Source organism: Benincasa hispida, chromosome 11 (genome assembly GCF_009727055.1).
Source record: "Benincasa hispida cultivar B227 chromosome 11, ASM972705v1, whole genome shotgun sequence".
Lineage (NCBI taxonomy): Eukaryota > Viridiplantae > Streptophyta > Magnoliopsida > Cucurbitales > Cucurbitaceae > Benincasa > Benincasa hispida.
This window is the reverse complement of record NC_052359.1, coordinates 61,569,148-61,587,341: the sequence shown is the minus strand read 5'-3', so window position 1 is coordinate 61,587,341 and position 18,194 is coordinate 61,569,148.

Genomic DNA, 18,194 nt, shown 5'->3' with positions numbered 1-18,194 from the left:
TCTATTGTATAGACCTTATCACTCGATCGTTTAGTAAACAGAAGCCTATTGTATAGACTTTTCTACTTGATCGTTTAACAACGAGTAAACAAATAACTACCGTATAATCAACTCAATCGTGTAGACCTTGAAACATATAAACCATAGTTCTTTTTCTATGTTATGGTATAAATCAAATTTATATGAATTCCTCCAATTAATGTATCCAATACATCATATCAATTATATCACATATAAAACTTCCTCTTGTTAATTTGAGCACTTCAAATTAACCCAAAATCTTATTCTCAACTTGAACCCACTGAGCTACCAAGGGGACCTTATGGATCTCTAGCTTGAAGCTCCAACAGTACGTGAATAACTAACTAAACTCTTTAATCAGAGATCCACCATCCGTTAACTATTGGTCGCTCCACTAAAGACTGACAACTGCACTCCTTGCACTACAGATATATTTCTGTGTCCATTGGATATAACTAGTCAACAGTGCGATGACCCTTCACAAATCGCTCGTAAGTACAGCTGGGCCAATTTACCGTTTTGTCCCTGTAATTACATCTAACTCCTTAAGTACCACTGATTCCTCTAATGAAAAATAAGTCATAGTCCTACTATGACTGAGTCTTCTTTTTCATAGAGAGGGTATGGCCACTATGTTCAAGACCCGAAATCGGCCCTTAAGAGAACAATCTATCTACTTACCCCTGCTTCTGGGAAGGAGTGAATTCCGTCTTGTGTAGCTGAGTTCCCAGCTCCCCAATCAGACGAATCCCCAAAATGGTAGTCTTATTGAGTTGGCAATCTGGCTGCTCTCACCCATACAAATCAAAGGACCGCCCTCATGAACAGGAGTTCCCAACTCACTCGAGATTAAGACCATGTCACCTATGGTCATCCTAGTGAGATGTAAGTCTCAATTATCAATGGCGTTATATAAAGAGTCTAATCATCTCGTGGGTCTGGTCTTATACAAACTCTTTGTATAGGATACCCCCGCCCACATGTCTCAACATGAATAGTCAAGATCAGACCGTTTATAGCACTTTATAACACTTATAACGTCTACAAAGCGGGTCGTATCCGTAGTGTCATCAGGATAAGATATCCCTCCTTTATCCATCTACTGCATAGCATTTAGGTTATTACTTAAGGCATGATCCACTTATATATCTCCACATACATGCTTAAGTTATATGAAATAACTATGGATCTTAGTTTATTAGATTTGAGTAAATGCTTATAAAATAAAATTTATTTTATAAATAAAAATATGATTACAAAATGTTTACAAACTACGAGACTACCAAGAGAATTAGGACACCAATCCCAACAGAAGGCTCTTTTGTAGTGATGTCCATATTAGATATTACTGTTTTCTTGTTCGTTGAGATCAAGTTTTAAGAGAAGAATTCCTGATCATTGGAGAGGATTTCATGAATGCTTTGTGACTTCAAGAGTCGGTAATCTAAATCCTATTTTCTCTTCTTTTTTTTTTTTTTTTTTTGGTTAAGCATGCTGTAATTTTTGTTAGAATTCATATCTTTTGTTTCTGAATTTTAATTCCCTGTGAAATTGTAAATTAGGATTGATCCTTGCTTCTGCATCAAATCTCACAGTCCTTCAATTGATATCAGAGTGGCGTTTTTTGTTCATAGTTTTAAATTTCTAGAATTATTTTTTAGCTTGTGGTAGGTACTGTATTTTTTTATGCGTTTCATGTTGATGAATGTTGATTTTGCAATTGTGGATGTTTCATGATTGGTCTTTAGATTTACTGCTTTCTTTACAAATTGGTTTGTAAGGACTCGGTGTTTTGGGCATACTTATGCAATCAAGCCTGTATATTCATAGTCCGGGTCGATTTTGATTTTTTCCGACCAAGTTCTGGAGAAAACAAGATCCGAATTGGAGCAAAATTGGAAAAGATCGCCATTGTATAGTAGGCGACTGTACAATAGTGTTACAATGTTGTGCTCAAAGAGACGAATGGAAGAATTTTTCCATAGCGTTGCAACGTTCCGAGAATGTGGTCACCTTGCTTTCATGCATTTTGCATCATTTCATAGGACAAGAGTAAAGACTTAGGAATAAGCTCTATGGACACTTTGCATTCAACACATGCATCCTAGAATTAGGAGCATCGCATTTCCATTGGAAAATGACTTGCCGTTTATGGTTGTAACATGATTGCATAGTCTGACGCTGACTAAGGTTCACTTGCGGTCACTCTTAAGGGTTGCAATAAAAACATCTTCGCATTTTATCCATTTTCCCATTCATTTATTTCATGCCAAGGTTTGTCGCATCTTTACCTTTCATGCATATTCTCATTGCGTTGTCTGTTAGAAAGGAGTAGGAGTGGGATTAACTTAGCAACATCCCTTTTATTCTTTTACACAACCACCGCATGCACAATCACCGCAAACATATAGTTACAAGTCCCTGTGTTCGACCTCAGATTACCTGAGAAACTTGCGTTCATGTTATACTTGGCATGAACGCAAGAAAACTTGTGGCAGGACGCATGGTCATCGCATACATTCGTTAACGCAATTTTCATTCCAATGCATGACTATCAACGCATATTTTAGGAACATGCATCGCATAATTCGACCACGGGATTTGGTTGTCGAGTAAAATTGACTTCCAATTTCCGCACATCAAGTTTTTTTTTCAAATGATCGCAATATAATAAATGCAATTCTCCGAGACCGCTGCCACCCCCAAACTTAGAGGTTGGCAGCGTTCTCACTGCAAAGCTAAAAACAAAATTACAAGAATGCGATAATAAATGTTTGAACACAGGTTTGCACAAAATAAAACTTAAGACTTTAAAAATTTGAAGAAGCTAATAAAAGTAAAGAATGTCTTGCATTGATTAGTTAGAAAATGTGGTGAACTATACGTACCATTATAAAAACATCGCAAAACAACACAATCGGAAAAAAGAGAATTTTAAAAGGATAAGATATACAAGATAACAAGAAAAGACCTTAGGCGGAACAACACATGCGCTCATGCGTTGGAATCCACGTGATTGAAGCCTTGCGTTGAAGGGTGAAAGGAATTCTTCCGTTGAACTACGAACCAAGGAGACTTATTGTTGCACCTACAGGAGCAAACGTACCTAAAACCAAGGAAGCAACCATATATCCAAAATAAAATAAAAATAACCTATACTAAGAAAGCAAAGTAAAGATAGGGTAGAAGACGTCCCTGGAAAAAAATAGGCGTGTTGTCACCGCAAGGAGTCTTCCATGCAGGAGATGGCTCTCAACTGCTTGGGTCAAGTTTCCTTGACCATTGGAACTTCCGAAAATTGTTGGGCGCATGTTGGCCACCATGAGCTTAGAACTGCCTTCGGCTCTTTTGCAACTAATTGCCCTCCTACCTTGGGGTCAATACTGACTTTCAGCACATTGCCCACACTTCAATATTGTTTGCAACCTGGTCGCACAAGCTGCAATACACTCAAGATAAAAAGTTTGCTCACAGAGACACAAAACTTAACAAATATTTAGTTGCCAAATCCCCGGCAACGACGCCAAAAAATTTATGTGCGGAAATTGGAAGTCAATTTTACTCGACAACTACCGTGGTCGCATTATGCGATGCATGTTCCTAAGATATGCGTTGATAGTCATGCGTCAATGGTCATGCATTGGAATGAAAATTGCGTTAACGAATGTATGTGATGACCATGCATCCTGCCACACGTTTTCTTACGTTCATGCCAAGTATAACATGAATGCAAGTTTCTCAGGTAATCTGAGGTCGAACACAGGGACTTGTAACTATATGTTTGCAATGATTGTGCATGCAGCGGTTGAATAAAAGAATAAAGGGGATGTTGCTAAGTTAATCCTACTCCTACTCCTATCTAACAGACAACACAATGAGAATATGCATGAAAGATAGAGATGCGACAAACCTTAACATGAAATAAATGAAATGGAAAATGGATAAAATGCGAAGATGTTTTCATTGCAACCCTTAAGAGTGACCACAAGGGAACCTTAGTCAGCGTCAGACTATGCGATCATGTTACAACCATACACGAAAAGTCATTTTCCAATGGAAATGCGATGCTCCTAATTCTAGGATGCATGTGTTGAACGCAAAGTGTCCATAGAGCTTATTCCTAAGTCTCTACTCTTGTCCTATGCGATGATGCAAAATGCATGAAAGCAAGGTAACCACATTCAATCCTATCCTATCTCAAGGATGCATGTGATGCGTTAATAACAAATACTGCTCATTCCTAAGCGCCTATCTCTGGTATTATGTGTTCTATTCATGCTCTCCCAAGCCTAGATTCTGACCTGACCTTCCCAAGCCTAGATCCTGTCCTTAGACTACCCTCCCGAGTATCCCTAATGGACGAATGAAGCATACATAATACAAGACAATCGCATAAACTTTGCTGACCTATGGTTGTTACTATCCCTAGTGAACAACGCATACCTTGCTTAATGCATTCAACCACTTACCCTCTCGGGCAGTTGATTATTGCTGACTTCACTCATAGACAAGCAATGTGTTAGCCCATAGACAGGCGTTGCAGCAGCTTCACACTAAGAAAATAAGATTACTCACATACTTGAACAACGCACACCTCTCAGTGGGTTGCTACATGCTTCATATCCCTAATCCACATGACTAAGTATGCAATACCCAAGCAATCTCACTAAGTGTTGCAATGAAAGTAAAGATGCTAAGCAAGAAGATAGAGATGGAGTCGAAGGAATAGAGAAATGCATTGAAAACACATTGTTTTAATTTCTTAATTCAAAATATCATACAATACAATATAGAAAAAGAAAGGAAAAGAAATGATCGGCTGGAAGTAAAACTTTGCTTCCAGCGGATATGCGTCAAGGCTGCCGGTAGTGCCATGGATGGATGAAGGAGCTGACTCTATCGAGATCTAGCTCCGATCAAAGGCTCCGATCGTCACTCGAAATGGATAAAGGAGGTGAAGAACTCTCAGCGTCTTCTCACGCAGTTTTTCTGGATCACAAGGATCCGCCATAGGCGAACCTCAGGCGAAAACCTTGGATAAAATGAATTTGAGCTCATCGGCTTCTATTTATAGAGTTTGGCCGCCGACAGCATTAATTAGACTACTCTGAGTCTGATGCTCAACACGTTCGTCCTTTCTGAACCTTGCCACTAATGGCGTGGTAGGTTAAATGTTAGCATCAGCTTTGGATTTTCTTGAGGTAGCTGCGTTGATGCGTTCATTCCACCAACCTTGCGTTGATCCCATTAGAATGCATTGTCGCGTAGCCGTAATCATTTAATAGCCGTATTCGCTTAACACCGCAACTCTACATGATGACCAAAATCGCTTGACGAGCGTAACTCCCATGCGATGGACACATGCGGCTGATTACCGTAATATCCATGCGTTGATCGATGCGTTTACCTNCGATGGAGTGTTTCTCCGCATGCGGTTGTCTATGCGATGGTCCGATTTTCACGTTTGCGTTCATTTCCTACATTGGCTACAAAAATAGAACATTGAACCCATAATTAACGCAAAGTAATGCTGAGATTCATCATGTTGATCGACGCAAACTCCTTTTCTCATGAATTCCTAGCACAATCGACACATTTCTGCCTAACAACCTTCATAATTCTAAGTAAAAGGACTAAGATGACATGCATTTCTGCATGTCATCAGTATGCCATATAGAAAATCTCACCTTAGGTTATGCATTTTTTCATGCACCATAAATATTATAACTATTTCAATATAATTGCATAATTTATTTTATAGCATGTGCATGGATCATATAATATAAATGTTACAATATATAGTGCATGCATTAATGACATCATCATGCATCATTATATGATAATTATTATAATATATAGTATGCATGTTTTGATGAATATCATTATCAATTTCATTACTTTATTATATAAATGTTATGTATGTTGAATAATGAAATGGAAATTGCATAAAGCATGTCATTACTTTAAGTAATTTTATAATTGTTATAACTTTTCCTAAGTATGATTTCAAACGCAATGTATGGGATTAATTTATTTCATTTGTTTTATAATTGTTATAATTAAATGAAACTAGAAATTAAAATCAATAATAAATAATTGCATACAAATTTAGGTTAAAATCATTTATTTTAAATAGTTTAAAATATGATTCATATAGACCTAAGTTCACAATATTTCTAATATGATTAGAAATTAGTTTAATCTTTTTAATAAGTTTGATAGGATTAAAATGATTTTAATAAAATATTAAAGTTGTAGCAAATGTGTCTCTAAGGGACCTTTGTCTAAGGCTAGTTCTGTCTAGGCTGTGGTATTTAATCTGACGAAAACGGAACACTCCTATCTGGGAACTGACCGGAAAGGTGAATTAGATAGATTTGCTACAAGCATGCAATTATTTATTAAAGTTTATTAAAATATTTAATGAACATTAATCAAAATTGTTTAACTATCCAAAGCAGATGTTATTATTGGGCAGACTTAAATAATCACTTAGTGAAAATCAGTAGCCGTATTTTTCCTAAGTTAAATTATCCCTAGGTAAAACACTCAGTGAGAGGAAAATGGAGTATATGATACTTCATTGTTCTTTTCACATTTCTCCCTCATATTTTACATTGTGAGACCTATACTCTCAAGGCACCTTTGTTTGTGTCTCCCTATAGGTTGTGTTTGTATAGGTCAATACCAAGGTGAATGGAGAGAGTCCTATGGTCTCTCTCATTAATTTGTAGTAAATTTTCATACTTGGCCTCTAGGCACCTCTGCTTGTGCCCTCCTACAGATGGCATTTGCATGACTCTTTACTCAAACTCCAGAAATGGATAGGGTTGCTTTAGTTTTTGCCCCAATATATTTTTCCCTGCAGTTGACTCATTGGGATAGAACTCTCGAATCTAAAATGAGGGGTTACACTTATAAGAAAATGTTAAGCTAGTTAACAATCTTTTGATCGAACAATGGTGACTAATATTTACAGGAACAAAGAGTTGTTCTGTATATTGGTTGAGATTGTCTCATTTCAGTGAAGGGGTACCTGATTACCCTACGGTGGCTTTTGCCCTGCCTCACTGTAACATCATTGCAAAATAGATTTCATATAGGGTGCATGAAATTATTTTTCTAAATTTAATTCATTTTTAAAAAATGGTTAGTGCATGGATTACTAATATAAATAAATTATATGTTTTAGCAATATTATATATATGACTTCTGCGACTCTAAAGATGCTCAACGCTGAAAAATTAACTGGTGACAATTACATCCCATGGAAAAACACAATCAATATAGTTCTGATCATCGATAACTTATGATTTGTCCTGTTGGAGGAATGCCCTCCAGCCCAGCTCAAAATGCCACTTGAAACGTTGGGAGGCATATGAGCGTTGGGTACGGGAAAATGAAAAGGTCTGAGCGTATATATTGACAAGCCTTTCTGAAGTCTTGGCCAAGAAGCATGAGTCCATGCTCACTGCACATGGGATCATGAGATCTTCAATACCTGTATGCAAAAAGGGGCCTTTGTTTGAGAACAAGTTCTGAATATGATGGTCCACTTCAATGTGGCTGAGATGAACGCTCTATCATTGATGAGGCCAGTCAGGTTAGCCTCATTCTAGAAAATTTACCTGAAAGTTTCCTACAATTCCATAGTAATGCTGTTATGAATAGGATTGACTACAACTTGGTCACCTTACTCAACGAGCTATAGACTTTCCAATCCTTGATGAAAGTCACGGAACAAAAGGGTGAGGTAAATGTTGCCTCGTCCTCCAAAAAGTTCTACAAAGCTTTGACCTCTGGAACTAAGTTTGTACCTTCCTCTTCTGGCACTAAAAAATGGAAGAAGAAGAAAGGTGGAAAGGAGAAAGCTAATATACCAGTTGCTGCCTAAAAGGACAAGAAGGCTGAGGCTGTAAAGGGAATGTGTTTCCATTGCAACCAGGAGGGATATTAGAGAAGGAATTGTCCCAAGTACTTGGCAGAAAAGAAGAAGGCCAAGCAAGGTAAATGCGATTTACTTGTATCGGAGACTTGTTTAATGGAGAATGATAATTCGACCTAGATAATAAATTTATGGCCACTAACCATATTTGTTTTTCATATTAGGAAATTGGTTCCTGGCAGCAGCTGACACCTGGTGAGATGACGATGCGTCGATGCATGTAGGAATTGGACACGTTGTCTCTGTGAGGGCAGTGGGAGGACTCCGGTTTACTCTACAGAAAATATATATTTGGTTAGAAAATGTATATATAGTTCCTGATCTAAAGAGGAACTTAATTTCTATAAAGTGTCTTCATGAACAAAAATACACTTTATCTTTTAATATAAATAAAGTGTTTATTTACAAAAATGGTATTAAAATTTGTTCTGTTAAACTGAAGGATAAACGATATGTGCTAAGACTATTAGCAACTAAAGCTCTCTTAAAGACAGAATAAAATTGCGGTAACTCAGAATAAAAGACAGAAAACTTCTCCTAAAGAAAATGCCCATCTTTGGCACTTAATATTAGGACACATAAATCTCAATTGGATTGAGAGACTGGTTAAGAATAGACTTCTAATCAAGTTAGAAGAAAATTCTTTACATGTATGTGAGTCATGCTTTATAGGTAAAATGACTAAAAGATCTTTTACTAGAAAAGGTCACAGGGCCAAAAAACCCTTAGAGCTTGTACATTCAGACCTTTGTGGTCCAATGAATGTTAAGACAAGAGAAGGGTTTGAATATTTAATCACTTTTATTGATGAATATTCTAGATATGGGTATATTTATTTAATGCAACATAAGTCTGAAGCCCTTGAAAAGTTCAAGGAGTACAAGGCTATGCCGTAGTCGCAGAAGTTGGATCAACATCATGAAATTCCAAGGCTATTTGATAGAGCATGGAATTGTATCCCAACTATCAGCACCCGGTATACCTCAACAGAATGGTGTATAAAAAAAGAGAAATCGAACCCTGTTGAAGGAATTAATGTTATCCAAACTGATTCTCAACATGAATCCATTGAGCTACCAAGGAGACCTTATGAACATGTAGCTTGAAGCTCCAACGTTACGTGAATAACTAACTAAACTCTTTAATCACAATATCCACTATCTGTTAACTGTCGAGCACTCCACTAAAGATCGACAATTGCACTTTTCGCGCTACATATATATTTCTATGTCCATTGGATATAACAATCAATAATACGATGACCTTTCATAAATTACTCGTAAATACAGTTAGACCAATTTATCGTTTTCCCCCTGTAATCACATCTAACTCCTTAAGTACCACTGATTCCTCCAATGAACAATACATCATAGTCCTACTATGAGTAAACACTTCTCGGGCAAAGAGAAGGTGTGACCCCACAATGTACAAACCCTAGAATCAGCCCTTAAAGGAGCAATTTATCTACTTACCCCTGCGTCAGGGAAGGAGTGAATTTCGTCTTGTATAGCTGAGTTCCCATCTCCTAATTAAACGAATCCCCAAAGTGGTAGGTTTGAGACGGCGATCTGGTCACTCGTATGCAAATCAAAGAATCGCCCTCATAGGAAGGAGTTCCCAACTCACTTAGGATTAAGGTCATATTACCTATGGTCATTCTAGTGAAATGAAAGTCTTTGTCATGAACGATGTTATATAACAAGGCTAAACATTTTGTGGTCCGATTTTATACAAACTCCTTTGTATAGAGCATCCCTGCTCACATGTCTAATACATGAATGGTCAGGATCAAACCATTTGTAACACTTTACAACACTTGTAATATCTACAAAGCAGGCCACACTCGTAGCGTCACCAGGATAAGGTTTCCCTCTTTTATCTATATACTATAGACCATTTAGGTTAACACTTAAAGCATGATCCACTTGTATGTCTCCATGTACATGCTTAAGTTACAACGATAACCAGAGATCTTAGTTTATTTGTTTGTGGTTAATGCAACTAAAATATCTCATATTTCATAGACCGTAGTGAATAAAATATCTCATATTATTACTTCACAAATAGTTTGTTCATATAAGTGTTTACAAACTACAGGACTCTACGAGATTTAGGGCATCAACCCCAACAGTTGAAGAGCCCAATACCTCAACAAGAGTGTTGAAGTTGGTTCATCTAGTAAGTTACATCCACATCAAACGTTGAGGGAGGCTCGATGTAGTGGGAGGGTTGCGAACCCACCTATTCGTATTATGGGTTTAATGGAAACCCTAGCTGTCATAGCTGATGGTAATGTTGAGGATCCACTGTCTTACAAGAAAGCAATGGAGGATGTTGACAAAAATGAGTGGATCAAAGCTATGAATCTCGAAATGGAGTCTATGTACTTCAATTCAATTTGGGATCTTGTAGATCAACTTGATGGGGTTACATCTATAGGTTGAAAATGGATTTACAAGAGAAAATGAGGTACTGATAGAAAGATGCAAACCTTCAAGGATAGACTTATGGCAAAGGGTTATACCCAAGTCGAGGGAGTCAACTATGGGAAAACTTTATCACCTATTGCCATGTTGAAGTCTATCTAGATACTTTTGTCCATCGCCTCATATTATGACTATGAGATTTGACAAATGGACGTCAAGACTGCTTTTCTAAATGGCAATCTTGAGGAGACCATATATATGGAGCAGCCTGAGGGATTTATAACCCAAGGTTAAAAGCAAAAGGTTTCCAAGCTTAATCGGTCCATTTATGAATTGAAGCAAGCTTCTCGATCTTGGAATACAATATTTGATATTGCGATCAATTCTTATTGCTTTGATCAGAATGTCGATGAGCCTTGTGTTTACATGAGAATCATCAACGATTCAGTAGCTTTTCTTGTGTTGTATATGAACGATATCCTACTCATTGAGAATGATGTAGGTCTATTGACTGAAATTAAAAATTGGCTAGCATCCAAATGAAAGAATTGGGAGAAGCACAGTTTGTTCTGGGCGTTTAGATCTTTAGATATCGAAAGAACAAAACGCTGGCCTTATCTCAGGCATCATATATTGAGAAGATGTTTGTCAAGTTTTTTATGCATAACTCCAAGAGAGGTTTGCTCTTTTTCAGACATGGAGTTATTTTGTCTAAGGAACAGTGTCCTAAGACACCTCAAAAGGTTGAGGAAATGAGACGGGTCCCTTATGCATCGGTTGTTGGTTGCCTGATGTATGCAATGTTATATACTAAACCTGACATCTACTATGTAATGGGGATAGTAAGTAGATATCAATCTAATCTAAGATTTGATCACTGGACCATCGTTAAGAACATCCTGAAGTATCTTCGGAGAACGAGAGACTACATGCTCGTGTATGGTTCAAAGTATTTGATCCTTACAGGATACACAGATTTTAATTTCCAAATTGATAAGAATTCAAGGAAATCTACTTGTGAAGCTTCCAAGGAAATCAAGGAAATCTACATGCTCGTGTAAGGTGAGTATGTAGCAGCTTGTGAAGCTTCCAAGGAAGCTAAGGAAACTGTGTGGCTCAGGAAATTTCTGACTGATCTGGAAGTGGTTCCAGATATGTCAAAGTTCATCACCTTTTATTGTGATAATAGTGGTGTCGTGGTCAATTTCCAAGAGCCTAGGAGTCACAAACATGGGAAGCATATAGAGCGAAAGTATCATCTCCTTTGAGAGATTGTGCATCGAGGGAACGTGATCGTCACGCATATAGCTTCAGCGCACAGCGTTGCTGATCCATTTACGAAGGCCTTCATGGCTAAGGTATTTGAGGGTCACCTGCAGAGTATGAGTCTACTGGACATGCCACATCTAGTCTAGGGCAAGTGGAAGATTTTGTACTGGGTGCATATCATACACTAGTTCTTGTTTTGTGTACTTTTGTAATAGTATAATCTAGTATATTTTGTTTCTACTTTAATCGTATTGATCTATCCTATGGTCTAACTACACTTCTTTTTCTTCCATGTAGGGCCCAAACTAATCGAACATACCTTTAGTAACTAGTTTGAGATTTATAAATTTTACATTTGGAATGATCTTTGTCATAGTCTATTGTTTGTTGCTTGAATTGGTGAACATTTGTAATGTATTATGGTTTTGTTTTCACTTGTATATTGACATTGTTTGGGACTATTTAGTTATGGATTTTGATTTATTATAAATAGTTTGAGGTTTATTTTAATTTTCAATCTCTAAATTTCAATTTAGAATTCTATTTATAATTTTAGTTTGGTTCATTCCATATTTATTTTATTTTATCTGACAACTTTCTGCTAAATTAAAAAGTACATTTCAAATCTGTATAGAATAAAAAATTTATTTATATAAAAAATAGCTATAGATACATGAAATTAATCTTCATTAAAATATTTGTAAATATAAAAAAAACATGAATGAATGGAGACCAATTCTGAAGGAAAGTTACATGTATTCTAATATGGCATAAATTCCATGGTAAAGAAAGTATAAGCATAGGAATAAGCATTAGGGGTGTACATCGGTTAATCCCAAAATCGCCACCAAAATTCGACCAAAAAAGTGTGAAATTCAATCGACCATCGGTCCGGTTGGTCGGTTTGGCCTTTTTTTTTTTTTTTTAACAAAGCCAAAGGTGAATGAAAAGAAAAGATGAATGATGAAGTGTTATCATTAGGTTAATATAATCTCCAACTTTTAAAATTTTAAATCAATCATTTTCTTATGAAAAATTAAATCAATCATGTAGTAGATTTTGAAAATTAGGCAACATAAAAAAAATAATAATAAATCAATATTAAAATAGTAGGTTTGAGCTTGAGTTGATGGTAGTGAGTATGCTTTTATATTTATTTAAAAAAAAATTTCTAATATACGGTTGGTCAGACGATTTTCTTTTTTCTTTTTTGTTAGGAAAATCGACAACCGACCGACCTTAATTCAATCTGTTTCGATCGGTCCAATGTGCTTTTATGTACATCCCTGATAAGCATAGTAGTACCTTTTCAATATCATAAGCATAGGAATAAAATTTAAAAATTCTTAAAATTGCTTTTTAACAGGGCTTGAAATTGCTTTTAACCGGAATCAAAGTTTCAAATTTTCCATCATTATTTTCTAATATGAGAAAAAAGGTTTTCAACAATCAATTTTTTTTTTTTTTTTTTTGGTGTGAGATACAAGGGACTTTCTAGAATTTATTTTGGCTAGTTATAAATTTTCGTATATATTAAATTTTCATTCTATAACTTTTTCCAAAATTTTATCCCTCAAATTTTGACTAAAACCACATTGTGTGGCAAACCGAGAAATATGAAATCATTGACTAAAACCACATTGTGTGGCAACCACTGATATGTAGTCAACGCATATGGGCAGACTCGTTGTGTGGCAAACTGAGATATATGAGTTGGAATTTGGACATCGAAAGGAGATAATTTAGGCCATATTTGGTATTGAATGGCTGACTTAGGATGATAGATGCGACCTAATTGATATAATTGGCACAGACATACAAAAGACGGACCTCTTCCTCACTGTACTGGAAGAGAAAGGGCTACGGTACTACACACGCCTACTTGTTTGGACCCACTAGATTGACCGACTAATATTTCAACCCAAAAACAATATTTTGTCGATTTGTTTTTTGGAACGGCCATATGTTCAGTCATTTGGTATAATTTTTGTGATGTTCAGAAGAATGTAACTGTACTACACTATCACATTCTCATCATCATTAAAGTAATTATTCTATGTACAATTTCAGTTTGACATATACGATCCATATTATATAAACATAAACTAAGTTATCCAGTTATTCAATGTTTATGTTTATAACATGTCAATTTTTTATAATAATGTTAAGTTAGAAAGATTCAATATACGTACATACAATATACCAATTCATAAGTAATTGAGTTGCAATTTGACATGTTTTTTATGGTAACCGATTGAAGAGAATTAGAGTTTTTACAATTTTTCTTAAAAGAATGTCGAAAAAAATCTGTTATGTTTTACAAATTTAAAAAAATAGAGTTTTTCCAGTTTATGTCATAAAAGGGTTGATAAAATAGGTATATAGTTGAAAATTAATCAACAATGTCAAAGAGAAAAAAACAAAAAACAATCTCATTTACAAAAATTGCATTAGATACCCTAATTCAACTTTACATCTAAATACAGACTTTCAAATTCAATGCACACCAAACATAGATAATAATTACCAATTCAACTCAACTTTGCACAACAAACACATACAATTTAAGATTATATTATTTTTCTTCAATAAAATCATAAAACCATATGTTTTTTAGTGTACATTTTTTCAAGTTCAGTAATCATAACTGTAAGAGGTTTTGTTTTTCTGAAATTTTTTAAGCATCGTATGCTTAATGCCATTCTTTTTAAATAGGCGTCTTCATCTTCAGGGGGAGACGCTAAAAAAAAAGAAAAATAAAAGGAAAAATTGGTTTAAAATCGAATCAACGGTTCACAAATCGAAATCGACGTATACCATTTTTTCACGGTTCTTCCCTCTTATAAATCGAGTACCTTGATTTGATCTATAGTTTTGTCCAAAATTGGATCGAGTCAAACCATGCACATTCTTGGTCATAATATGAACTACGACCACATTTACCAATTCGTAACGAAAATTAGTGCAATCGTAATGAAATTTCATTGATATCTATTGTAACAGACCACAATCACAAATGTAATTAGATTTATTATGATGGCGTTTACTTAAAATTATGAATTTTGTCAAATTTACTGTTATCGCTATCTTACAATTGGATTGAGCACACTTCGCTTATCAATCATTTTGTGTTTTTCTATTACAGATTTGGAAGTGGGCTCACGGATGCAGAACACAAGTAAATAATCAAATGAGGTCCACTTTTCAAATTATCATTGATTTATTAACGTGACCTAAGTGTAATGACATTTTCCAAATGTAGGTTATAGTTATATTCATGTTTGAGATTAAATTACACATTTGGTCTCACTGAATTACAAAAATTAGAATTTAGTATTTATGATTTGGTAAAACCCTTATAAATAGTCTCTACGATATGAATTATTTTGTTGGATCTTATGAAACCAGACAAACTAAAATTTGATTATAAACAACTGGGACGGAATTCTAGTTTTATCTCTAAAACATAAGAACTAAATTTATAATTTAACTTTTCGAGTATAAGTAATTTATTAAATAAAATATTTAAAGCAATTCAAGAGCATCCACCAAGATGATAGCGAGTAGGGTCGGTTGGTTTTCGATTTTATATATATAATTAATTCGATTCGATTCGGTTTTAAATAGCATAAACGATTCAGTTTTATAATATACGTAATAATGATTTGGTTCAATTTAGATTTATATTTTGTGTGTACGTGTTATATAAATAGTTGGATCTTCAATTGGTTTCGTCGGTTTTGATGAACACCCTACTAGCGAGAGTCAAAAGTCGTAAAATTCATTCGTATTAACGTGGGAATAAAAATATTCTATTATCAAAATCTTGAACTTTTTATCTACGCTACAATATATAAGTGTTTTTAAATAAATTATTTAAAGAAATTTCAGAATTTGACTGCTAAGATATAATGAGATACATTATAGGAAATTTCATTCGTATTAATGTGAACAAATTAATAGTCATGGTCTTAAGGAATTAAAATATTCTCATAATCTTGAACTTTTACTTCTCTTTAGTAATTAAATTCGATCCTATCATAAAGCGATTTATCTCTCAAATTAAAATAAGTCCTTTTTAATATCATGAGTGTGACATGAAGATTTAAATCTCCAACTTCGAGAGAAAGAGTATACATCAACTCTTCTTGAGCTATATTCATTTTAACAATTAAAAATAGTTATATTTCAAATCATCTTATGTTACACCGTATTAGTACATGTGTTTGAGAGTGATTTTGAAACATTTAAAGTTATTTTGGTTATGTTTTTAATCACTCTAAAATACACTTTTAATCTCTCAAAATTAATTTAATATTAATTTTTATATTTTTAAATATACTTTTCACGGTGTTAAAATTGGTTTGAAATTATTAAAGACATATTTTTAAATAATTTCAAAAATGAAAAAAATGATCTTACCATTCTAGAATTACTCTCAAACATGTCCTTAAAATATTTTAAATAGCTAAAGTAAGCATACCTTAGCGGTAATTAGTATATACCCATTCCTTGAAGCTAAAGGTTTAAATTTTCATACCTATNATAAATGTCCAAAATATGATAATAATAATAATAATAATAATAATAATAATAATAATAATAATAATAATAATAATAAATTATAAAAAAAAGGATTATAATAATAAAAGTTTGAATAAGCCCATAAAATATCAATGTGTATGAACACCAATAATTAACTAACTTTCCAACCACTTTCATGATGTAATATAAAATTTGTTGGGGGTGGTTTGTCATATTGCATAGCATTCAATTACCTATTTTTGAAATAGATAATGTTTTCAACTTCTCATGCTATTGGATGCATAATTTATTCCGTGCCTAATATTTTTTATAATAACATATTTAAATATTACTAATACTAAACACAAAATATCACGCTAAAGACAATAGTTCTAATGTCCTATCTAAGAAAATGTATAATGTATATGAAACCATATTGTTGACTACACATTTAATACTTTTTTTCTAATAAATTTATTGAGTAAATTTTAATCGGTTATGAAAATAAACTTATTAGCAATTGTTATGTATATGAAGATTATCCTTATAAAATTTCTTATACATAATATTTTGTTCTTTTTGTTGCGTATAAAAATTTTGTCAGGATGATTTTCATATATAATCGATTATCTTAACTACTACTTGTCACCTAAAATAAATAAACTTTAATTTAGTTTTTAAGTGATTAAGATATTGACAACTATTGTAATGTTAGATGTTCACTCTAGTTTTCCATGTTATTGAATTATTAATAATAATAATAATAATAACAATAATAGAGCAAAACCAAATTATTATTAATTTGCGTTCATATTCTCCTAACAATTAATTTGCATCTAGAGTTTCAATTGGTCAAAAGTTGACAATTCTATCGTCAAAACATCCAAACAAATTAAGAAAGTAGAAGTACATTATAAAAAACTACATTGAAAGAAATAGTTTTCGTGAAACAAATTTGGTTAAGTTACAAGTTGACAAGCAAATTAAAAAGAAAAAGGAAAATTGAGGCGGGTAACGTGCTAACCTTTCTACATTATTATTACGATTATTTATATTGTTTTTCCTTTTAGGGACATTCCATTACAAAGTTACAAGTACAAAGGGGTGAAATTATTAGCAAGGAAGAGTTTATGTTAATGTTATTAGCTTTACGAGCTTGTATCATATTTGTTTTGATGATAATAAATATTCATGTTATATTGGGACAATGTTCTTTATATATGTCTCATATCATTATAAATAGTTATCATCCTTTTGTATATCCATAATCACCTATTTATCTAGCAAATGTTGGACTTTAAAATTGATCATATTCCTAACAATCATCCCCTCGAACAGAGGGACCGCTGAACCTCCTCTCGAGTAGTCATCTATATCTATCTAACTTTTATTTAGGCAAACTCATTTTCTTTGGAGCACACCGTTAATCCAATAAAGCTCAACCACGAATCTCCACAATTGACCATAACTTTCGTGGCTCACCACTTACTGTTTGACACTCGATAATTTTATTGACATAACTACATAGGGATACGACTCTGATACCACTTGTTATGGACAAATGAGTAATTAGATATCTCATAATGACAAAACTTGTAATTTATTCAAATTATTATTAATATTTAAGATGAATTGAGATACATGAAAAGTGACTCATACAACAAAGAAAAACATTGTCACTTCGATGGTAGTTCATTCTAATTCTTGACAAGTAAACAAAGCAATCGACTTGAGCATAGTTTTAACACATGCTTCTTTCCCCAAGGGCAGATCTAAAATCTCCATGTCAATAGTTATAGTAATGAAAAAAAAGAGAAAAGAAAAAATAAAGGAAGGTTACAAAAATCACTATGACCAACACGAGCATAACTCGGTTAGCATAAAATTTACATTATCGACTAAAAAATGAGGACTTTAAATATCACACCCGACGTATGGTTGAATTAAAAAAAAAGCATACTACTCATTACTTTCACTTTATTTAAATTTCAACGTTATTACCAACATGA